Here is a 19,268-nt window from a genome sequence, read left to right as displayed (position 1 = left end):
AAGTGTACTAAAAGTATGCTGGTAATAAATATATGCATAATTACACTTTTAAGAAATATGCTAAACACAAATGTACTTCTAGTGAAGTTTTAGTATATTTGGATAAAACATACTTTTTTCAAAACATGATTCATTAATTGTAATAAGCTAACATTGAACTTTCCTCAAGCCTTTCAACATTATATCATTCCGATTGCACAATAAGCTATTTTTTCAAAGATTTGCTTAAAATCTTACTTGTTTAATTTCAAAATCTTACTTGTTTAATTTCAAACAACACACGTGACACACGTGACTAAACCTGATTGGTTGTTGTCATAGTAACACGTCACGGTGCTATTTGAAACTTGTTCAGTTTAGTTCAGTTGTTCACGGTGCATGCGGTTGCTTGCATTAAACGTATAAACTGTTAAATTAGATGGCGACTCTGCATTAAACGTATTTATTTAATTAATCGGCGATCATATTTCACCAGAGGACTAAGATAAAACAACTAAAATATGAGCAGTTTTAGTGGATCTGACGTTGAGGGAAAAAGTATTTCGCTTTTTGTTTGGAGATGAACGAGACAACACGAGGGTAAGTGATGACAGATTTTCACATTTCTTTATTTAGTTAACTATTAAATAAGTAAAACATTACATTACATTTAACCCAGCTTCTTTATGTAACGTTATGTCTGTGTTGCGTGTGGTAATTGGAACATCTTTATTTTCTGACTATCGTTAGGCATTTCTCTTAAGCATTTCAGAAATCATTAAAACCTTTCTTTTTTTTTAGCACAGCGACATAAATATGACCAACCAGATCCCAAGTAGACAGGAACAAATGAAGATATAGCGCATAGAAAGACTTATTCTTGGTGGTAAGTTTGTTGTTGCTATTTGATTTCACGTTTAAGGTTTTTCTAATGTTTCTCTTGCAACGCTAACGTTAGTTTAAAATGAATGTTTGAGCTGTCTTACCTGAAAATACCATGATATGACCATATGGTTATTATAACTCCAGTAATGTTCAATGGCTAATGTTTATATCAGTTCAATCTTGACAACCTTATTGTCTTTTTGTTTATTTTTAAATGTATTTCTAATTACATATGGACACAAAAATGACATTGTAAGAAGGGATACTTTTATGAGAGATTGTAAAACTGCCGAGGCTGGGTTTGATTATATTATATTGTCTTAATATATTGTACTCGGGGTAAGTAAATCTTAAAACGAAAAAAATCATTAATCATCATTTACCTGCCTGTTGTTTTTCAGATCAACTGCTATTGACATTTTTGAATCGGGGCAAATGTGGAGTGAAGAAAAACGTTTGCAACACATCCATTCCAGGTGGCTAATTTCTGTCCTTTTGAATTATTCTTGTAAAAAACGTTTTTTTATTGTAAAGCTGTAAGGGACTTGGCCTAGTCATCATTGCACCATTTGGCAGGGCACCAGACTAACTTTTTTTACTAGGAGCACAGTGGCCCCCAACTGAAAATTTTAGGGGCGCAACCAGAAAATTTAGGGGCACACACGGTAAAACAACATGCTAACCAAATATTCACATGTCTACTAATTTAGACTGTATTACTAATAAATACTTTAATTATAGATTCAGAAAGTACAATGTGCTGTTTCAGATTAGTGTCATATCCACTGATCTATATAAATGACTGGATTGCGCAATTGACGTCACACTTGTGAAGCCACCGCGCCGCCATGTTGGTATACCCAAAAGTTCTATTTAATCAATGGACGTTATCAGATTTTAATGATAAAACATCACTTTACTCGTCTTTGTTTTTATATCTGAAGTTACCCTGTACATTATTACAACACAAACGTCCAAAGCATGTAAATAGTTATTTACTGAAAGTTGTACATTTTGCATTTTAAACAGTTATTATACATTCATCTTTATTACAGTATCAGATCAGCAGACAGACCGCAGCATATTTAGTATTAATGACAATAAACGTGCTCATTCTGAAATCTAAATAAATAATCATGCTTTGTACAGTATGTGCATGCAATAATTTGCTAGTTTTGTAATTGTTATCTTAACTTACAAGTTACCTAAACTTATTTAGAGATATAACGCTGACCGTCACAGTGTAGCTGAATGTCAAAAAAAACTTTATTTATACCCGTGTCATTAGCAAATGCAGCAGACACACTCACCTTAACGGTTTTTTATAAATCCATTATCCTGCCCGATTAAAACATAAACATTGCAAATAACACCAGAATTAACAAATAATTAACGTACACATATCCTAAAAATTAACCTTGTGTAACTGATACGCTGTAAAGGGGGTAAATTTTGATCATGATTTTGAATGGAAGTCAATGACGCTCTCTGCCGGTTGGGTATACCAAGATGGCGGCTCGAACTCTGCGCTGGCTTCACCTCACGCAGTTACGTCAAGCGTTCTATGCGCAATCCAGTCATTTATATAGATCAGTGGTCATATCACAAAAAAAAGGTCAAATTTGCTGGTTGCACATGTGCGACCGGATGTAAAATTCAGTGGCACACTCTCAAATTTAGGTGGCAAAATGCCACCATTTGATAGCAGTCTGGACCCCTGTTTGGCATCATTTCTGATTTCCTTAAATCTCCTTAAACAGAGGTTGTCATGAATTCGGTCTCATTGGCCGCTTTGTCTTTGTTTCACCATGTGTTGTGTTGTGTTTATGTTTTGACAGCTCCACACGTGCGCGCCTTCCACCTGGTGACCTCATTATCTCTGACTCTTCTCACCGGCGTCCCACACCTGATCCATATTTATTGCCCATCCGGTTTGATTTAAATTCCCCTCGTTTCCTCTGTTCCTTGCAAGTTCGTCTTTGTATGTTCATGCCCGCTAGCCTGGCTAGTTCTAGTCCTGTCGTGTCGAGTAAACTGTGTGTAGTTTTGTTTGGATTATTTACCGTGCTCTCTGCTGCCTTATCCCTTCAGATTCCCCGCCCCACTGTCAGTCTCTCCCGAGTGGTGTGTTCCCCGCCTAGCCTCCACTTACACTCTGTCTGCGGATTCTCTGAGCGCCGACTACATCTAGCGCTGTCCAGCTGCAGTGCGCTCTGCGCGTAATCCTGCGTAAGACTCGGACGCCAGCTGTGCGCTGTCCAGCACTTCTCTCTGCTGAAGACTCAGTCCGCCTCTCTCTCTCTTTCCTGCTGTGCCCCGCCTGGAACTCTCTCTGCCCTGTGACGGATTGTTACGAGTGTGAACGGAGGGTGGATGTCCTACAGCCCTGCTGGGTTTCCCACTGCGAGTGCCTGCCTGTTCCTGACGTCACAGAGTGTTTTGCCTTTCACATTTACATTTTCATGAAGACATAGAGTGTTATCTCCTATACATACCTGACATTGTGTTTTCTCATTAAACCTCTGCATTGGGATTCCTGACTTTTGTGGTTCCTGACAGGACGAACTTGCCAAGATGGATCCCGCGGAGGTTGATGCTCTCCGGTCAGCGCTCGCCCAGCAGGGTTCATGGTTAGGACAACACTCGGCTCGCCTCACCACCACTTCTCAAGAGGTTGAGGGTTTATCAACCCGTCTGAATGACCTTTCCTCTCGGCTTGACCAGGTCAGTCATGATGCCACTCAGCCCAGTCAGTCGTTGCAGACGGAACCTCACGTCACAGCTCCACCTCCATATAACGGCGATCCCGCCTCCTGCCGGGCTTTCCTCTCACAATGCTCTCTGGTTTTTGCCCTCCAGCCCCGCCGCTATGCCTCTGAACGCACCCGGGTTGCGTATGTAATCACCCTTCTGGTTGGCAAGGCGCGCGAGTGGGCTACGGCCGTGTGGGATGCCAGCGACCCTTGCTGTCGGTCTTTTGATGAGTTTAGGGAAGAGATGGAGAAACTCTTTGACCGATCGGTGCGCGGGGACGCCGCTGCAGCTCGCTTGGCTCATCTTGTTCAGGGCAGACTCACAGTTACTGATTATGCTATTGAGTTTAAGACTTTAGCGGCTGCCTGCCACTGGAATGAAGCGGCTCTCCGAGCCCAGTTTGTAGAGGGGTTGTCCGACGATCTGCAGGACGAGATCGCTCTTCATGACCTTCCTCCGTCACTTGATGCCATTATTGATCTCGCTCTCCGGATCGAGGCTCGGAGACTGCTTCGTAATCAGCGACGCTCCATCCGTCAGCAAGTGTTTTCTGAGGAGACCACCACTTCCCCTTCTTCACCTTTACCATCAGCCGAGCCTGAACCCATGCAGCTGGGTCGTTTGCGCCTGTCACAGAGAGAGAGAGAGAGGCGCATACAGAAGGCCCTGTGTTTGTATTGCGGGAAGCCCGGGCATTTTGCAAGGGTCTGCCCGTTAAAAGCCGCTGCCCATCAGTGAGTACGGGAGTCCTGGTGGGCACTTCTTCAAAACTCTCCCCTGTTTCCAGTACCCAACTCCCCGTCATTTTGTCCTTCGCTGGACGTGATCATCCGTCCACTGCCCTTCTCGATTCTGGTGCGGAGGGCAACTTCATTGATGAAGCGCTGGCGCGCGCTTGGGGTGTTCCGGTTGTTCCTCTCCAGTCCCCCTTGGATGTCTGGTCCCTCAAGGGGCAGCAGATGGCGCGGATTACACATTGCACTTCTCCTGTGAGTCTCTCTGTGTCTGGTAATCATCGTGAGGAGATTGTGTTGCACGTCCTTCATGCGTCTCTATCCCCTATTATTTTAGGGCATGGATGGTTAGCGCAACACAATCCTCACGTTGATTGGCAGCATAGTATTATCTTGTCTTGGTCCCAGTCTTGTCATGTGTCATGTCTTGGTTCTGCTGTCTCTGGTTCTGTTCTTTCTCTTCCTCAGGTTCCGGCGGTCGATTTGACCGGAGTCCCGGCGGAGTATGCGGATATCGCTCAGGTGTTTAGTAAAGCCCGGGCCACCTCCCTGCCTCCTCACCGGCCATATGATTGCGCTATTGATCTCCTCCCCGGCACTTCTCCGCCTAAGGGTAGACTTTATTCGTTATCGGGTCCTGAGAGAGAGGCTATGGACCAGTATATTAATGATGCCCTGCGTGCCGGTCTCATTCGTCCCTCCACCTCGCCCGCAGGGGCGGGGTTTTTCTTTGTTGGCAAGAAGGACGGCTCCCTGCGCCCTTGTATTGATTATAGGGGCTTAAATGACATTACGGTTAAGAATAGGTACCCCCTTCCCTTAATGTCTACTGCGTTTGAGCTCCTGCAGGGGGCGCGTTTCTTTACTAAGCTAGATTTACGCAACGCCTATCATCTGGTGCGAATAAGAGAGGGAGATGAATGGAAGACAGCCTTTAACACCCCTACCGGACACTTTGAGTACTGCGTTCTGCCGTTCGGCCTTTGTAACGCCCCCTCTGTCTTCCAGACTCTGGTCAATGATGTGCTGAGAGACATGGTTAACAAGTTTGTCTTTGTGTATATAGATGATATTCTCATCTTTTCTCCCTCTATGCAGGAACACACTCAGCATGTTCGCCGAGTCTTACGCCGGCTGTTAGAAAATAAGTTGTATGTCAAAGCGGAGAAGTGCGAATTCCATCGTAAGTCAGTTTCGTTCCTGGGTTTTGTTGTTGCCCCCGGTGAGATCCGTCCCGACCCTGCCAAGATCAAAGCGGTGGCCGAATGGCCAGTCCCCGACTCCCGTAAGGATTTATTAAGATTTCTGGGTTTCGCCAATTTTTACCGGCGATTTATCAGAAATTATGGTCAGATTGCTCAACCTCTTACTGCTCTCACTTCCACTAAGGAGAGGTTTGTCTGGAATTCCAGTGCTCAGGAGGCCTTTGATATTTTAAAGTCCCGGTTTATCTCTGCTCCTGTTCTCTCTATTCCAGATCCGGCTGCTCAATTTATTGTGGAGGTGGATGCTTCGGATGTCGGGGTAGGCGCCGTTTTATCTCAGCGGTCTGCTAAGGATGGCAAGGTGCATCCCTGTGCCTTTTTCTCCCATCGGTTAAACCCAGCAGAGCGAAATTATGACATAGGCAATCGGGAGCTGCTGGCGGTCAAACTGGCTTTGGGTGAGTGGCGTCACTGGTTAGAGGGGACCTCGGAGCCCTCCCTGGTCTGGACGGATCATAAGAACCTCGAATACATCCGTTCAGCCAGGAGGTTATCTTCTCGGCAGGCTCGTTGGGCGCTCTTCTTTGACAGATTTAACTTCACCCTCTCGTACCGGCCCGGCTCCAAGAATACTAAGCCCGATGCTCTCTCTCGTTTGTTCGAAAGCCCCGGTTCCGCTGGGGACGAAACCATCCTCCCGGAGGGGCGGGTGGTGGGTGCCTTACGCTGGGGAATAGAACAGCGAGTGAGACGGGCCGGCCGGGAGGGGGAAGTGCCAGAAGGGTGTCCAGCGGGTCGATTGTGGGTTCCGAATGCGCTTCGCTCCGAGGTCATCCGGTGGGGTCACGAGTCCAAGTTTGTTTGCCATCCGGGAGTTCGGAGAACGTTGGCGACCGTTCGTCAGCGTTTTTGGTGGCCCTCTATGGGTTCCGATGTCAGACAGTTTGTGTTAGCCTGTCAGGTTTGTGCCCGTAATAAGGCCTCTCATCAAGCCCCTATTGGTCTGCTTAAACCATTACCCATTCCCTCTCGTCCTTGGTCACATATCGCCATCGATTTTGTAACCAATTTGCCTAGTTCTAGGGGAAACACTGTAGTGTTGACCATTGTCGACCGCTTCTCCAAGGCGGCTCACTTTGTCCCTTTGCCCAAATTGCCCACTGCCAAGGAAACCGCCCAGGTTATGATCGAACACGTCTTTCGCTTACATGGTCTGCCCACAGACGTTGTTTCAGATAGGGGTCCTCAGTTTATTTCTCGTTTCTGGCAAGAATTTTGTAGACAAATAGGCTCCACGGCTAGCTTGTCTTCAGGGTATCATCCTCAGACCAACGGGCAATGTGAACGGGCTAACCAAGATTTAGGTAGAGCTCTCCGCTGTCTGACATCACAATATCCGAGCTCCTGGTGCCAACAGTTACCCTGGGTTGAATACGCCCATAATTCTCTCCCTGTTTCTTCCCTTAACATGTCCCCTTTTGAGGCGTCCATGGGGTTTCAGCCCCCTTTATTCCCATCACAGGAACCCGATGCGGTGGTTCCGTCTGCGCTGGCTTTTGTCCGTCGTTGCAAACGCACCTGGAGGAAAGCTAGATTTACATTACGTCAGATTTCCAGACGAACCAAAGCCGCGGCCGACCGTCACCGCAGAACTGCGCCCCGTTTTATCTGTGGGCAGAAGGTATGGCTTTCGTCCAAGGATTTACCTCTCCGTGAGCCTTCTCGCAAGTTGGCTCCACGATTCCTTGGGCCATACAGCATTGTTAAGGTCATTAATCCCGTGACGGTCAGGCTCAGATTGCCCCCAGCTCTCGGTCGGGTCCATCCAGTTTTTCATGTGTCTAAACTGAAGCCTGTGTATTTTTCCCACATTAACCCTGTTCCCTCTGCCCCCACCCCTCCCACCCCTCAGCTTATAGATGGTGCCCCTGTGTATTCGGTTAAGTCGTTACTGGATATGCGTCGCCGGGGTAGGGGATTTCAATATCTCGTTGACTGGGAAGGATATGGTCCGGAGGAGAGGTGTTGGGTACCGGCCCGGGACATCCTGGACCCTGGGCTGATAGAGGATCTCCGCCGGCGACGGGGTGAGCCTCCTCATGGACCGCCCAGTGGCGGTCGTGGGGGGGGAGTCCTGTCATGAATTCGGTCTCATTGGCCGCTTTGTCTTTGTTTCACCATGTGTTGTGTTGTGTTTATGTTTTGACAGCTCCACACGTGCGCGCCTTCCACCTGGTGACCTCATTATCTCTGACTCTTCTCACCGGCGTCCCACACCTGATCCATATTTATTGCCCATCCGGTTTGATTTAAATTCCCCTCGTTTCCTCTGTTCCTTGCAAGTTCGTCTTTGTATGTTCATGCCCGCTAGCCTGGCTAGTTCTAGTCCTGTCGTGTCGAGTAAACTGTGTGTAGTTTTGTTTGGATTATTTACCGTGCTCTCTGCTGCCTTATCCCTTCAGATTCCCCGCCCCACTGTCAGTCTCTCCCGAGTGGTGTGTTCCCCGCCTAGCCTCCACTTACACTCTGTCTGCGGATTCTCTGAGCGCCGACTACATCTAGCGCTGTCCAGCTGCAGTGCGCTCTGCGCGTAATCCTGCGTAAGACTCGGACGCCAGCTGTGCGCTGTCCAGCACTTCTCTCTGCTGAAGACTCAGTCCGCCTCTCTCTCTCTTTCCTGCTGTGCCCCGCCTGGAACTCTCTCTGCCCTGTGACGGATTGTTACGAGTGTGAACGGAGGGTGGATGTCCTACAGCCCTGCTGGGTTTCCCACCGCGAGTGCCTGCCTGTTCCTGACGTCACAGAGTGTTTTGCCTTTCACATTTACATTTTCATGAAGACATAGAGTGTTATCTCCTATACATACCTGACATTGTGTTTTCTCATTAAACCTCTGCATTGGGATTCCTGACTTTTGTGGTTCCTGACAGAGGTGAACCTTAAGTTTGCAAGACCACAATAGACAAACAATGGAAAATGATCTAGGTTCAAATAAAACACAATTATCAATGTAAAACATATCCTGTAATACACACAGGTTGCTTTATTTCATGAGCCTGTTCTAATCCTATCTTCATTCCCACTTGTAGAGTGCTCTGACAGATAAAACTGACACGCTTGATGAGGACACAGTCAAGCTTTAAAAGGTAAACTGAGAAGTTAACAAAACTTCCATACATGCATATCTATGCCAATTTATTTTAAACATGGATATCCAAATGTTCATTCATTATTGGTTAATTGGTATATTCTGTTTCCTTTTCACAGCCCGTGTGATAAAGCAGTCTTCAATTACTACGGTGTCTGAATTGCAAGAAGAAGTCACCCTCCACTTAAACATGTGACATCTAAACTGTTTTGTGTTTTAGTTCAGCTTTTTATAGGTTTATCTTAAGTTGGTTAAAGGCAGAGTGCACTATTTTTGAAAGCCAATGTTAACATTTGAAATTACCTAAACAAACATGCCTCTACCCCAATAGAATCTGGACCTTCTTTTGATAGAGCCACCACACACATACGCAATCCCGGCAAGGATGTCAGTTAGTAGACACGCCCCTTACTGCTGGTTGGCTACAAGTGTGTTTTGGTAGTCGGCCCAATTTCCTTTTCCAAAGCGTTTTTCAAACATTGTGCACTCCGTCTTTAAATTGCACTTAAACATTTTTTTTCATTAACTTTTTATGCAGAGAATTACATTATGATTATTATATAATCATTGCTTATGAATATTTAGTGATTGCATATTCAAAGTGTACTTTTCATTAATACATTTAATGTTAATGTTGTACAATTTGATAGAAGTAGCTCTGTAATTGCATTTCTCTGATATTTGTTTTATATGTTTCTCTTTGGTCAAGAGATTATGTATGTCTCTGTGCTTGATTAATTTACTTTAGGTATTTTTGTAATGTACACAACACAATATGAAGTATATTAAATTGTTCTGTATTCAAAATCTGTGTATGTGTCTTAAAATTTAATGATTTTAATATAACATTTTAAATATTAAAAACAGCTTTATAATAAAATAGAAGTGTAATGCTAATACATTTCTATTAATGTAATGCTAGTATATTTCTAATATGCTGAAGTAATATTAAAGTGTTCTTAAAGCACAGTTAAATTAAGCTTTAAATGTATTCTAACTGTATTTTTAAGTGTATGAGAAGTGCATTTCAAATGAATTTTAAAGAAGTACACTTAAATTGCACTAAATATATTTGAAGTTGTTCCAATTAAACACAATTTCAATATATTAAATATAATGCAAATAGATTAAAATTGACTTTAAATATATCTTGAAATGCATTTAATATATTTGAAGTGGGTTCAATATAATACATTTAATATGCATTTAGTATAGTAGCTTTTAAATATATTAAGTATGTCCCAAAAAATACTATTTAAATATATTTCTTTTTCACCTGGGAAACATCGTTTGTTTTGGGCGCCAAAATGAAGACTCAGCAGCAGTCAGTCAGAAGAACTCTCTCAGACGGACACCACGTTATTAAAGTAAGTTCTATTATTTATTTATGTTCACTTTATACGTGATACATCTTCACTAGATAGACAGTTTTTTTTACAATATGTAGCCATTGCAATGACTTGTAGTAAAAATGAGTTTGGAGGATGTTGGTGGAGTAAGTTAACGTTACAGTCAGTCAGTCAGTAACTTAAGTGTAAGGCTCATAAAGAAAAACAGCGTTTTAAAAATGTCAGCTGTATAACGTTATTTCACGTTTGGTAGTTTTATCCGAGTTGAAAACTGTCAGATTTGAGTTGACTTTTGAGGCACTTTTTACTCAGTTGTTCTATGGAAACGGTTCAGGACAAATAAAACGCTAACCAAACGTTATTCTGTCCAGAGTAACGTTATCCATGTAAGTAATTTACCAGATGATATCAATTGACAACATTAATAATGACATTGCGTATGAAACAAACTGTCTGCTTAATCAGATGAACAGACCCGCGTCAGTTATTCGTGACTTCACTACGCCACGAGCAACACTTGATTCAATTAGAAAAAGCTTTTTTTAAATGCCTCACGTGACGTCTGGTATATTAACTGAAAAAAATATCGCTTTGAAGTGCCACACCTTAAAGCTGACGTTTTCGGAAGAGAACCTTGTTTTAAGATCTCATTTTGTCCAAAATTGCGTCCTATGACAGATATAATACTTATTTCATTATTGCTCTGTGTATGTGTGACCTTAATCATTTGAGGTTGTGTGTTGATTTCACCTCTGAATATTTCCTCTTATAGGTCCATCATCCTTGCATGCGCTACACACTCAAAAGCATTGGTAAGTAATTCCTTTCACTGTTTTACTGCTGTTAGAAGCTAAATCTTATTTTTTTTTTAACTAATATACATGTATTATTCTTTGACTCGCAGTACTCAAATATACAATGGTTGGTTAATTTGTTTTCAGATAAATGCTGAATTTAAAAGAATCACTACTGTCTTATGTTCCTGCGTGTCACCTGGACCTCCAATCCAAAAACCTGACGAAACTCTTCTATCAGAAAGGAGGACAGCTAGCAAAAAGACTTGGAACAATCAATGATCAAATGACAGAAGTAAGTAATATAGATTCATAGACATAAAAATGTGTAAACAATGTTGGAAGTACAGAAAATGTAGTATGTTTTAGTTACATCTTTTGGCACACGGGTCATTAAACCACCTGGGAAGATTTAAAGGGGTAGTTCACCCAAAAATAAAATTCTCATCACTTACTCCCTATCATGTTGTTACAAACCTTTATAAATGTCTTTGTTCTGATGAACACTAAGGAAGATATTTTGAGGAATGTTTGTTCCCAAACCAATCATAAGCCCCATTCACTTCCATAGTGGGGAAATATAATACTATGGAAGTGAATGGGGCTCATGAACAGTTTGGTTGCAAACATTCCTCAAAATAAATGTCTTCCTTCGTGTTCATCAGAACAAAGACATTTATACAGGTTTATAACAACATGACAGTGAGAAAATGAGATAATTCACTTTTGCTGTGATTGTCAGGTATGGTAGCACACACTCGAAATGTGGCCTCTTTATTTAACTCATTCCAGTCTAGTAAACGCGCACACACACACACCCAGAGCAGTGGACAGTGCAGCTGCCTTGCTTTGTAACCCATATATTTGTAACCAATTGTAATATGCTGTGGCAATGCACATGGGTCTGTATTCTTACATTTATATTTGTTTGCATTGTACTAATTTCCAATGACACTTTTATTGTAACAGTAACCTTTTTTTCTGTTTCTTTAACTACATTTGTCTGTTTTGTACAGGGCATGAATGAAGTCAGCAACAGTGTGGTCATTTGAAGACACCACTGTTGGGATTTGTGCTCTCAAACAACATGCTTCTTGTGATGAAGAAGAGGATCTTTGTATAGTCCTGGAAGGCATGAAGGTGTTGCAACATCGTGCCATGTTGTTTGAGCTGATGTATGCCTTTAACCTGAACTATCCTGATCTCTGCTTTATTTTTGAGGAAATCCAAAAGATTTTAATGGAACTGCATTGAGCGTAACTTTAACGAACAGTTTCTTTCAGTGAAAGGATCAGAAAGACTGTGCTGCTTATTTATGTTCTTTTTATTTATCTGTTTTAAGTGTTTTTTCTTATTAAAACATTAACAGTTTGCTGCTCAGAGTTGATTTTGGAAATGGTTGTTGTATTTTGTTTTTGTTGAATCTTTGATTATCAGTTTATACAAATGCTGTAGCTCTGACTTTCTGAAGGATTGATATATTCCAGTTTGTAAATCCATTTAAAAAATAATAGTACTTATGCTGCGTTCCAGGCAACCTGTAACCCGTAACTCACGACTTCAAAACCACGACTCACGACTTTGAACTGGGAGTACATCGATCTAGTACGAGTTCACGGGTGGGAAGTCACGGGTTTGACTGCCGTTCCAGGGCACTTTCACCGGTAGAAGGTTGTAAAAACACGAGTTACAGGCTGCCTGGAACGCATAGGGTCGTGAGTCGTGGTTTTGAAGTCGTAACTCACGGGTTTAAAAACCTGCCTGGAACGCACCATTACTGTTTTGCATGTCTCTTTGGAATGCAGTGTTTGTGCTTTAGCACTTCTAAATCTACTGTGATAGTAACTATTTTAAACATTTGGGTCAGTTTTACAGATGGGGCTTTTTCTAGTCCCAGACTTTTGCAATGCCTTAATTTGAAAACATATTGCACTGACATATCTTGACATATATCAGTGCCATTGTTTTGTCTCAAGATGTACTCCAGTTTTGTTTTTGTAAGGTAGGTTTGTTTGTAAACTTTTTTTGTAAAAAATATCCTAATATAACTAGGGCCTAGTCATGGATTAATCTACAACCTGTCTGGGAAATTGCCCCTTTGTATGTACTGCATGTGCTGATTGTTGTAATAGTTATTGACTGTTGTTGAATTAATGTGTAGTGATTTAAATGAATTGATGATCTGAAAGCAGTGGTTTGCCTCAATATTACTAAACTTTTGTTTAAAACTCTTTGCTTTTTATGACAATGCAAATGTATTTTGTATTTAAAAACGAAATAAAGAACATTTGGATAATTATGGATGATTATTCTGGTGCCAGAAACATAATGAAATTGCTTTAGAGTTACATAATCCCATAATATAAGCATTAAAAAAGCATGTTGGAATTACAGATGAAAATCTAGTCCCCTTACATAATAAAATTACTTAAACATTACAAAATAAATGTGTTATAGTAAAGAGAAATAGCACTTTGAGTCAACATATTTATATTAGACTACTTGAAACAATTAAAATGTTTTGGTCTGACACATAAAAATTAAATGAGGAAAATTATGTTGGTTTAACACAATCGGATTATGTGGGACCGATGTACACATTAAAATTACGTAAATTGAAAGGATTTTTTTTTTCAGTGTTGTTGAGGCACATCATTATTAAGTATTTTATTTTGTATTAATTAACACACTACTAATGCTGTAATTAACAATGTATTAATGCTTATTAGTTCACTTATAAGGCTTTGGCTCATTGTGGTCATTAAAAAATTAATTAACACTATTAGTTCATAAAAGAAGTGATGATGGAATTAATTCACAATTACATATTTAATTAATAACAATTCATATATGAACTAATATATTAATCAGACACACTCTTTTTTTAGTTGCAAATGAGGCCATCATTAATGAATAGCTAATGAATAGCTTAGATAATCATTAGTAATACATTAATTCAGTATTATCTGTGTGTTAAGGGCAAATGAAGATTCCAAAAGACAGAGGTCACAGGGAAATAGTCTTTAATGAAAAAGAGTAACAAAGGCAGTCTGTAGTAGAGCACACAGCACTGGAATTAATAACAAAGGCAGTCTGTAGATTTGCTCACAGCACTGGGGTTTAACTAAAAGAGACTTGACTCCCGAACTGGGAAAACCGAACAGAAACTCCCTGGAGCTGGCCTGGGGCGCAGAGGTGGAAAACGTCTCGGTTACGGATGTAACCCTCGTTCCCTGAAGGAGGGAACGGAGACGTCACGTCGTGACCGACGAATTGGGAACTCGCTTAGAGAGACCAATCTGCTTCGTATACTACTAAAACGCCAATGAACTTGGCATTGAGATATTTGCATAATGCTGGCGCCGCCCCGCCAGGTGCCTTTATAAGCAGCAGGTGCAAATAGGGAAATTAGCTTCTTTTCGCTGAGAAAGCCGGGAAAATGAGACCGGCCGATAAACAGCAGGTGGCAGCACCTGTGGCGATGGGACGTGACGTCTCCGTTCCCTCCTTCAGGGAACGAGGGTTACATCCGTAACCGAGACGTTCCCTTTCAGTCGGTCACTACGACGTCACGTCGTGACCGACGAATTGGGAATCCCTACCAAAACGCCACTAGGGGCTGACCTCTTCCAGTGTCTGCGTAAAGCCCTCCGGTTCCACTTAAGGAGGAGGAGATAGGTTTTAAGGCAGAAGGCCGGGCACTAGATGTTCCTTTAACCCCACAGAAGTGCCAGCGACTGGGAAGCGCCCTACCTGAGCGGGATAGGAACGCTGCGGAAGCCACCGCCCGTCTTAAGGGCTAATGGTGGGCGAAGTCAACCGTAGTTGAGGAATAAAGACAGCCGTGGCTGTGTAAGCAAAGCAGTGCTCTGCTAAGGGAAACGTGGGCTGGTAGGATTAACCCCACGGAAAAATACTCACAAAGGAACCCGGTGGGACACAATGTGGAGCCCGAGCCAGACACGTAGGTTCGCGAGGATACAGCTAGTGAAAGGCTGACAGCCAATGCTCCGCAACAAAGGCTGCCAAGGCAGCGGAGGAAGAACAATTCAAACCATTACGCATTTTTGTTCTGAAGGCCTTCCATACTGACACAGTTATGAAGCATCAGTTGGAGGCTGCAAGCCGACCTGCGAGACTGCTCTCCGTGCTCCCCCTGGTGAGGAAAGAACACGAGAGGATACAGGCTCGATACGAACACTGTAAAATCTAGTGAACGTATTAGGTGTCGCCCAACCAGCAGCTCTACAGATGTCTGTTAGCGAGGAACCACGAGCTAAAGCCCAAGATGAGGCAACACTCCGTGTGGAGTGCGCTCTCAAATTAAAGGGGCAAGGAATACCCTGAAGATTATAAGCCAGGGCGATAGTATCAACTATCCAATGAGACATCCTCTGCTTAGTGACAGCTTTCCCTTTCTGCTGGCCACCATAACAAACAAAGAGCTGGTCTGAGGTCCTGAGGCTTTGCGTGCGATCCACGTAGAGTCGCAGTGCGCGTACGGGGCACAACAAAAGCCATGGTTGGGTCTGCGTCCTCCGGGGGCAGCGCTTGCAAGCTCACCACCTTATCTCTGAAGGGAGTGGTGGGAACTTTGGGCACGTAGCCTGGTCTGGGTCTCAGTGAGACAGCAGGACCAAACTAAAGCACGAATCGTCAACAGAGAATGCATGTAAATCCCCTACTCTCTTCATGGAGGCCAATGCTATCAGGGTCAGAGTTTTCATTGATAAAAACATCAGACTCGTAGACTGCAAAGGCTCAAAAGGGAGACCTGAAGGCTTCAGCACCATGGACAGGTCTCAGGCGGAAAGAGGGAGGGCGCGAGGGGTTTAGCCTGCGAGCGCCTCTTAAAATGTAATAATTAAATCATGCTGGCCAACTGATCTGCCGTTGATAAGTGAGTGATAAGCAGAAATAGCGGCGATATCAACTTTAATGGCGGAGGGACAGCCTACCATCTAACCTATGTTAAAGATATAAAAGCACAATGTTAATGGGCATTCTCTGGGGTCCTCGCGTTTGTGAAGAGCACCGGGTGACGAAAAAGGTTTCATTAAGCGCGTAAGCCCGTCTTGTGGACGGTGCTCGAACCGCGTCGATGGTGTTAGATACCGCTTGCGATAAATCACCTAAACCTTGCGCGCGCTCAACGACCATACATGGAAATCCCACAGGTCGGGGCGCGGGTGCCATAATGTGCCCCTTCCTTGAGAAAGAAAGTCTTTCCTCAGGGGAAATCGTCAGGGAGGGGCTGTCGCGAGGAGCATTAACTCTGAAAACCAATCCAGTACGGGGCGACTAATAAAAGGCTCTCCTCGTCCTGCCTGACTTTGCACAGTGTCTGCGCAATAAAGCTCACTGGAAGGAATGCGTATTTACGCACCCCCCGCGGCCAGCTGTGTGCCAACGCATCCACGCCGAGGCTGCCCTCGGTTAGTGAATAAAATAGGCGACAGTGGGTATCGTCCGGCGACGCAAACAGATCTATCTACGCACAACCGAACTTCTTCCAAATTAGCTGGACCGTCTGGAGGTGGAGTCGCCATTCGCCGGGGGCGCAGCTCGGGAAGCGCGTCTGCCGCTGTATTGAGCGAACCCGGGATGTAAATGGCACGAAGGGACCTCAGATGCTTCTGACTCCAAAGGAGGAGATGACGAGCGAGATGCGACAGGTGACGAGAGCGCAAAACCGCCTTAACGGTAAATAACGCAACAGTCGCAATGTTATTGGTGTCGGCTAATACATCCTTCCCTCGCATCTCCATAGCGGAGCGTACAAGTCCCAGATATACAGCGCACCGCTCGCGGCAGTTGGGGTGCTATGCACACCCCTGAGACTGCAAGCCCGTCATACGTGGCTGATCATCCCGTGCTGAGGGCATTGCAATATACAGAATGCCAGGAGATCCCTCAGGGGCATATCTTCTATCGGAAATGCCGGGTCTACCACAGGGAAAAATTTAAATGACACGCAGGTGCAATGTTTACACGGTGTATGTCGGTGTGCCACGCTCTCCTCGAGACTCGATCGTAAGCCAATGCTGAAGCGGTCTCATATGAAGCAGCTCGGGCGGCGTCACAGCCGCAGCATGCTGTCATATGTCCAGGAGCTTCTGAAATTGTTTCAGAGGGACCGCGTACTTCCCTCGAATTAAACCGAGGCAAGTCAGAACTGACTGGTTGCGCGCTCTTGTTAAACACGCCAATTAGTCGATCGAGTCTTATTTCCATACTGAGAAAAAGGATCCTCTGCACGGGGCAAAGTTGCTCTTTCCCAGTCGACCTGAAGACTTAAACGAGCGAGATGCCGAAGCATTAACTCTCTGTGTTCGCGCACGTCTGCCAAGAACGGGCTATTATAAGTCGACGTAGAAAAAAGCAGAATGCGAACAACGCTCTCTCTCTCTGACATTTTAATGCCGTGACTACACATTGAGACACGGAGAGAGAGAGAGACAGCTCGAATTGTGTACTTAGTATTAATATGCCCACCCCACGACGCAGAGCGAAAAAACGGTCTAAAGCGAGGGGAGATGGACACATAAGTACATGTCTTACAGGTCTAAGGCTGCAAACCGATCTGAATATTGAAATACGAGCCTCGGCGTTATCATCCAAAAAGAACACCTTCGTAGAGCCGGTGCGTAAATCAAATTGATCGTAACCCGCCGCGTATTTTGGGTACTATGAGATAAAGGCTGGAAAAACCCTATCATCATCATCTCGGTAAGAGGGACCGGCTCGAACATCCTTCGCCAACAGGATATCGATTTTTGCACGCAGTACATGTGCATCGGACGCTTTCACTACAGTGAAACGAAAGCCCGAATTTTGGGGTGTGCCGGATTCGTAACCGAGGCGGATCGTGCGTAAAACCCAACGAAACGGGCTGGGAACTGAAGCCAAGCACCCAGGCACCGTACGAGGAGAAATAACGACACTACCGAAGTACCCGCGGTGGGGCAGCGAAGCGAGACAGGTGGGACTGCCGGTGCGTCTGCTGTGACAGCATAAACATCTACAGTATGTGTGTGTGACACTGACCTGAGCCCGCTGAGGGTAACGGTCGTCTGGTCTCCTCTACGGAGAGCGCAGACTCCGATGAGGGTGCTGGTGGTCCGGTCTCCTCAGCGGAGAGCTCGGACTCCTCAGGTCACCCGCTGGCGATAGAGGAGAGGTAGGGGAGCTGGTGTGTACCCGCTCACGGCTCTCTCGATCCTCCGGAGACCTAGAGAGGGAAGGGGAATGCACTCTTATGTGTGGTTAAGTGGGTACCGGCCGAACAGCCGGTGGAACATATGCAAACCAAGGATTTTCCACCCGACCCTCTATCGGGGGAAGGAGCTCCATCTCCTGAAGAGTGATCCTCTGCCAATCCGGGTCGCCCTTCACTGGCCACTTAAACTCCCGAATTTCACGGGAAGCGGCTAAGCGGGCGGGGCGAGCTGCTTACGACCGGTTCCCCTGCGCTGCCGAGATGGGGTCCGAGGAGGGGAACGGAGGTGGTCGCCGCAGGACGCCGACGGCGAGAGGCAGACTGAGGAGCCGGCGTGGTGGACCAAGGGCAGCTCTCTTCCGCCGGGGCATGACCTAGGAGATCGCCTCAGTCTGCGCAGCGGAGCTGTACGACTCCCCTGGCTCGCCGAAGAGGCCGGTCTGTGAGACAGGAGCATTCAAGTTGTTCTCGTCTGCGTCCGTCATGTCAGCCAGACACAGCCAAAGGTGGCGATCTTGAACCACTGTGGTGGACATCAGCACTGCAAAGGCGCGGACAGCGTTCCCGTAGAAACGACAGTCGTCTCCGCAATCCAAGAGGGTTATGCTCTCACAGAGAGAACAGAAACTCTCCACGAACGCAGCCCCGGAGTGCTCGATGCCTGAGCACGAAGACAGCGCTCGTGACCGTCACTGGAACCCTTATACTTCTCGCATCCAAGATCGCACGGGCGAAAAGCTATCCTGAAAAGGACGCTGATCTCCGCATATACGAGAGAGTGGCTGCCTTTAACAAGGCACAAAGCTCTCTCGTATCACTCTTTTAGGGAAATTCACTCAGATGCTTAGTTGATGAGCGCACAGGAAGGCAACGCACACACTAAACTCAAAACAATAAACAGATGTAGAGCCGTGGAATAAGCGAAGCGTCCGCTGTGATACTGCTAGTTCAACCAACTTCAGCAATCAAATCCCAACAGAGTAAAGTAGCTTCTCAGTAGCAGATAAAGCCGGCTTTCGAAGCGAAAAAGCTAATTTCCCTATTTGCACCTGCTGCTTATAAAGGCACCTGGCGGGGCGGCGCCAGCATTATGCAAATATCTCAATGCCAAGTTCATTGGCGTTTTAGTAGTATACGAAGCAGATTGGTCTCTCTAAGCGAGTTCCCAATTCGTCGGTCACGACGTGACGTCGTAGTGACC

At 44.8% G+C, this 19,268-nt stretch overlaps 2 long non-coding RNA genes across 3 annotated transcripts; both read left to right on the top strand.

Annotated features, from left to right (window-relative positions):
• The first annotated feature begins 495 nt into the window (after nt 1-495).
• On the top strand, nt 496-9,642 carry LOC135782586 (uncharacterized). 2 transcript variants are annotated; one of them, XR_010545439.2, is made up of 5 exons: nt 496-579; nt 781-865; nt 1,266-1,340; nt 8,647-8,703; nt 8,825-9,642. It is a non-coding gene; the product is annotated as an uncharacterized lncRNA (long non-coding RNA). The 2 variants fall into 2 exon arrangements; XR_010545438.2 differs by having other exon boundaries at nt 506-865.
• Nucleotides 9,643-9,999: 357 nt separating this feature from the next.
• On the top strand, nt 10,000-12,360 carry LOC135782835 (uncharacterized). Its single transcript, XR_010545506.2, has 3 exons — nt 10,000-10,866; nt 10,996-11,143; nt 11,865-12,360. It is a non-coding gene; the product is annotated as an uncharacterized lncRNA (long non-coding RNA).
• Nucleotides 12,361-19,268: the final 6,908 nt, after the last annotated feature.

Source organism: Paramisgurnus dabryanus, chromosome 15 (genome assembly GCF_030506205.2).
Source record: "Paramisgurnus dabryanus chromosome 15, PD_genome_1.1, whole genome shotgun sequence".
NCBI lineage: Eukaryota > Metazoa > Chordata > Actinopteri > Cypriniformes > Cobitidae > Paramisgurnus > Paramisgurnus dabryanus.
The sequence above is the reverse complement of the archived record's forward strand: the minus strand, read 5'-3'. Positions and strand labels throughout refer to the sequence as shown.